Source organism: Crotalus tigris, unplaced genomic scaffold (assembly GCF_016545835.1).
Source record: "Crotalus tigris isolate CLP2741 ecotype Arizona unplaced genomic scaffold, ASM1654583v1 scf7180000018427.649456, whole genome shotgun sequence".
Lineage (NCBI taxonomy): Eukaryota > Metazoa > Chordata > Lepidosauria > Squamata > Viperidae > Crotalus > Crotalus tigris.
Genome location: NW_024096996.1, coordinates 253,251 through 259,250, shown reverse-complemented (window position 1 = coordinate 259,250; position 6,000 = coordinate 253,251). Strand labels below are relative to the sequence as shown.

Sequence of the window (6,000 nt, the reverse complement as noted above, 5' to 3'; positions counted from 1 at the left end):
CTTTTTTTTTCCCTTCCCGCGTCCCGGTTCGGGGTGAAGCTTGGACCCCGCCGCTCGCGTGCAAGAGGCTGCGCCGCCATCCCCCTCCTCCTCCCTTCCCCCCGCCCCCCCCCAGGCGTTGTCCGGGGACGCTTCCCGAAACTGGGCGAGGAGGGCAGGAGCCTGCGCCTACCTGCCCGCCTTTCAGCTCGAGCGCGGGCTGTCGAGGAAGTCACCTGCTCCCCAAGCTCCTCCCCCTTTGGCAGCCCAGCCCTGCGGGGGCAAAGGAGAGAAGAGCGGCGAGTCGCCCTCTGGCATAGACGGACGCGCGAAGTCATGCATCCATTAATGAATTCTGCGCGCGGGAGTTGTTGCAGCGGGGGGCCCGGCTGGCGTTCCTCCAAGCCCCCCTCCACTTGGCTTTCGCTGGTTCTGGTCCCTGGGACTGATGAATGAATCATGAGGTGGCTACTGGTAAGGCATTTATCTGGGGCAGACGGCACCGCAGCCTTCTGCCTTCGCACGGTGGGGTGAAGCGGGCGGGAGAGCGCGACCTGCTTTTCCTGGCCAGCTCCGGGACCTGCCGCCGACCCCAATTGCCAGCTTTGCCCGCCAGCCCCTTGAGTCCTGCAGCAGAAGAACCGCGGCTTTCCATGGCTCCTGAGGAGGTAACCCAAAAAACGCGAAGTGGTTTGTTTGGCTAGCGAGCCACCTCTCTCTTCCGGGAGAAAGCAAAACAAAAAAAGAGAGAGAGAGAGAAGCTCGGATGTTAAAATTAGGGAGCTGGGGTTAATACTTGTCCTCGGGCTGGTATCGGGGCTGAGTGTTTTTCCACAGAGTTTTGAACGCTGTTAGTCTTGGGAAGTGAAGTCCACGTGTAATCTGGTGTGCGTCTGAATGTTATGTCACTGAAGTTCCTCAGCGACGCGCTGCAGCGGCTCAAAGCTCCCCTCGCCTCCTGCCTAAGATCTACATGCTGAGTTGGAACTCCTCTCAGCGGATGCTTAAGGAAAACATTTATGACTTTAAAAAAATAAAATAAAATAAAAATAAGAAGCCATTGACAAGCCCGGGGAGGGAGATCATGAAATATTAAAAGCTGCTAATGCATTGATTTCATTTCATTTCATTTTTCTTACCCAAAAATGAATACTTGCAGATTAATTTGCATACTTAGCATTACCTTTGAAGAGAGACAGCAGTGCCAAATTCATTTTTCCCCCTTCCCAGATGCACTGCATTTAAATTTGCCTTAGAGAAAGACTTGAGTCACTTAAGTTGCCATCAGCTGGGAGATCACTAATTTACAATAAGTGGTAGTCATTTATTGCATGGGCGGGGGCTGCCTTTTGAATTCACTTCTGTTGCATCATTTCTTACAAGCCAATTGCCCCTGGGTCAGAGTTGACTAGTAGTCACATGTCCTGATCGGGAAGATTGGCTGATATCACTGATTACCGAGAGAAAGAAACTCTGCATGTGCTTAGATGTGCTCTCTGCTTGTTGCTTCAAATTGTTCCAGGGCTGAGTCCATCGTTATACAGATTCTGTAACTGAGCAAGATTCATATGAACCCCTAATGCTCTTTACACTAGCCAAGATTGTATAAATGCTTAGACCAAAATTTGTTTAATCTTAAAATAAAGATTAGTCACCATTATTTAGTTTATTTTGCCTTTTTTCCCCACTAGGAATTATAGCCACATAACCTGTCTGGAAAGTATAATGACTAACAACTTTGGGGTCAATGTAGAAACACTTAATAAAGCTATCCTATGGTTTGACCTACGAATATAATGTAGTAGGTCATATTTCTTAATGCATGTTTAAAATCATTTTTGATAGTTTAGTTTGTAGTGGGGCTAAAATTACTGTAATTGAGTTCATCTTCTTTGTGTGGACACGTGGAATAGCTAATTTTTTTTAATCTAGCTTTCTGACTTCATTATTTGTGAAAATCTGATTTTGTAATTTGCAAATATTGAGAAAGGGAGGAATGAATGGAATTGAAAACCAGCCAAGATGCATTTTCAAAGAATAATCTGTTTAATTGAGCAATCTGCATAGTAGTATGGGTGAACCACAGATAGGATCAGTGGTGGGATTCAAATATGCGAACAACCAGTTTTCTGTATGGATGCCGCTTCCGGAAGTCCATTCTGGGCCTGGGCAACAAAAAATTAGGCTCTGATATGTTTGGAAGTGCTTTTTTTTAATCGCTCCGTGAGGGTACTTGAATCCTGAACAGGACCCACACTAACAATAGTTCCCTCTTCCTGTAGTCTGAATGAACCTGTTGCAGTGAAGAATGCTTGGGTAAAAATCACCAATCAGAATTATTATTCTGCAACTAATTCTTGGATTTTAGAATCCAGGAAAATAGATCTCACAAAATCTGAAATGCCTCAAAGTAATCCAATGCCTTTAAATACTCTTGTTTAAAATTGTCTAAAATGAATATTGTTCAAGTTATTTGTCTAATGACTAAAATTTATTCGGTGACTGAAAGTTTTCTCCTTGTTTATGAAATCAACTGTCACTGTGAAACAAAGGCAGCAGATCTTTGTGGGACAGAAAAACTATCCTGTCAGGTTAAGTTTAAAAAAATTCTGATATATTACTTTATGTTGCAGTCATTTATCATTCTTGAAAGAGAACCATAAAGTGTTAATCTATTAAAAAATTACCAGAATATGCTCAGGTAATTGTTCCTAATTTCAGGAGGCTGTTCACATTTAGAAGACTAGTGCTGTAACCAATTGCACTCGCTTTTTTAATTCTGTGAACCATATCATTAGTAAACATAGAAAAGGTTTAAATGAGTTTGGTGTTTATTGTGCTGTGACAAACCCTCTATTTAATTCGTGGCTGCCTAACAGCAGCATCTAACCAACCTTAACTGATCTTAAGCAACTAAATAGGGCCAGATCTGATTAGAACTTTCATGAGAGATTAATAGTTGCATCTGAAGGCTGTAGGCTAAACTAGGAAGTTGAAGAAAACACTTTGGAATAAGGCAATAGCAAACCACTTAAATCTTGTTGACAAGGAAACCTGTTCATGAAGTTGCTGAGTCAAACTTGACTGTCTTTTAGTTAGCTCCAGCTACAAAGGCATGGATAGTTTGCTGATAGTTCCTATGTTGCCATTGATTATAATAGCAAAATATATGCCTAACCTACCATCTCCCATTAAAAAAATCTCAGAGCCTATAAAGTACACTGCTTGTAGTTTTTGTGTTGTCGATTGAATTGAGACTGGACAGCCACTTGTCAGAAATGGTAAAGGGTCTCCTGCTTGAGCAGAGGGTTGGACTAGATGACCTCCAAGGTCCCTTCCAACTCTGTTATTCTGTTTTGTTCTGAATTAAAATTAAATGTGTTCTGAATTAAAATTCACCTAAGACTTATTTCAAAGGGACAAATGGCAACTCTGTTCTTCTCCCTACCCCACTCCCCCTACCATCTCTATCATTTATTTTATTCTTGTTTCAATTCTTACATGTTAATTTCTGGTTGTGACTCTCTTGCTCTCCAGAAGCACTGCTGAATTCCTGATTGCCTTTTAATTTAATCCAAACAGTATGACACTCCTACATTTTCTTCCAGGACTCTATGTCAGAATAGGAATTATGAAAATAAGGATCTGCTATAGCTAATATTAAGTCTAGCAGTATGAGAACTTCTAATTTGGTTCTGTGTACTTTTACTGATTTCCCAGTTTGTAGGTTACTTTACAATTAATCCATCTAATAAAAGAGTACACAATTCCCCTGATTCCAAGATTTGAACAATCGTGTCATTAGAATATTGGTTTACTTCAGGTTTCTGTGTACTTTGCTCTGATTCACGCCCATAAAAACCTCATAGGAAATGAGGGTTATTAACCTCATATTTATGTGTTTAATTTTACTACTGGAAAGGAAGTTTTGAAGATAGACTTTCTCCAGAATTGGAGCCTGTAACAGTATTAATACCTTCTTTACTAATATTCTAAGGTGATATTAGTAGTAGTTGGTTACTATGGTTTTGTTATTTGCTTTTGGATCCTAGAATATTAGTATTAATATAACCCAGATAACACAATTTGATTTAAAACTGAAAACCTGGTTTTGACTTCTGTTAAACCCTCTATATCAGGGGTGTCAAACTGCTGGCCTGTGGGTCGGTTTCATCATGTGGTGGGCGCGCCCACCCAGCTCCGGCAATGCGAAAAAAGTCACGCTACATCACGTGACACAGCAAGTTTGACACCCGTGCTCTATATGGAACCTGTCACGGTGTTCTCTCAGTATATAAGAAATGACCTAACAATTGGTCTAAAAATTTTAGTCCAACATCTAAATATGCCAATCGGTGTATTTCCAGGGAAATATTTTTGTTGTAAAGTTTGGTGTGTGCTATTAATAAACACTCAACTTCATCTCACAATAATTCAGAGCACATGAGATATAATAGGCGTGAGATTTATGGTTTGTCAGTTTTAATGATGTGTCCTGTTTGGCATTATTGCATTTCACACTTTTAATGAATCAGAAATTTATTGCAAAGGCACATCCTTTATGTTCATAAAGAATGAGACAGATCCCTCATCAAGGGCACAGTTTTCATTTTGCCTCTGCTTAACTTTTTGGTTTTTTATGAATGGATCAAAAAACAAAATGCACCATATTCTAACGAATGTAAGACCCTCTGAGATTCCTATTTGTATTTATAATATATGTTATATATTGAAAGTTCTTGGAACAAGTTGAATTGCACTTGGAATATATCACATTGTACCTGTCTTCCTATGCTTTTTAACACCTTCTCTTTCTTTGCTGATCTCCCTGTCCTAGCATCTGGAATACAATATGTTCAGTAAAGTTTGCTTTGTTGTTTTTTTTAAAGATCAGAAGTCATTCATTTCTTGCCTTTTAGGGAAACATAGAGTGACAGAACTTCAGACCTTTCAAGTTACAGAAATTTGCTACAAATTGGAATGTTCTTTGATTATTCTGTCACTCATATCAATGCAGAAAACAGTATATGAAGAGTTATGCTAAAACTTTAAAATGGAGGAAATTTGGACTGAATTTGGAATATCTAATGGTACATCAAATGCCCCAAACTGGACTGAGAAATTGATGAGAGCTTCAAAGGGTTGGCTCACTGCAAAAACTGTTTGCAAAAACTATAATATTGTTTCCAAATTTTCATAGAGAAATGGAGCCAGTTGATTGACAGGTTGACCTTCTCCTCACTGGCAAAAAATGTTCAGGTGCATTGATGAAGTCCTTATTTCAAATGGCTATAGAAAACCACTAGAAGATTTTCACCAAATCATAATTGCTAAGATGAACACTGTATTATGTTGTTAAGAACCATGCTCAAATCAAAATGCTTTCTTAAACCATTGATCTCCCAACAAATATAACGTAATTGTCTTAAAAAGAATCCCAATATCTCTGCTCCTATTGTTTTGTAATTTACAGATTTCTTATCCAAATGAACCAATTTGTGCAATTTTCATTGAAGTATTCTATTAAACAGCGTTTGTGGAAAAGAAAATGGTTTAATTAAATCTTTTGGGCCTTTCAAATACTAGCTTTATCTCAGAATTTGTATAAAACATAGTAGGGCTTATCTCCACAAGTGAGATAGCTAATCTTGGACATTTCATCTAATTATTTCCCAAACTAAGTAACAGTGCAGACATTTTTCTAAAATAAAAAGCAGAACCCATAGAAGCTTGATTCCAAAAACCCTGCATTTGTTTCTGTCAGTTTGATGGTTTTCATTGCTTCAGACGTATTTATTGTATCTTAAAATATTATTCTATTTTTTGAAATTTCAACTGTTCATGATTTTTGCATTTGCATTAAGGGGAGGCTTGAATCTTGGTTAAAGTGGGTAATAACTATCCAAGCTGAAATTAGGCATTTATTATTCCAATTTATATCCTCTTTTTCTGCCCACAGACCATTCAAATTGGCAACTGTGCAAACTATTTAATTGGGTCCCAAACTAAATTTCTGTGGTC

The 6,000-nt window shown here is 39.1% G+C and overlaps 1 protein-coding gene across 2 annotated transcripts in view; it reads left to right on the top strand.

Moving 5' to 3' along the window:
- The first annotated feature begins 226 nt into the window (after positions 1-226).
- HS3ST1 (heparan sulfate-glucosamine 3-sulfotransferase 1) overlaps positions 227-6,000 on the top strand; it is a 95,845-nt gene continuing 90,071 nt past the window's right edge. Inside the window, exon 1 of one of the 2 annotated variants that reach the window (XM_039352352.1) lies at positions 227-453. The gene's annotated coding sequence lies outside the window, so the exon portion shown is untranslated. The other variant, XM_039352353.1, reaches the window with a different exon arrangement.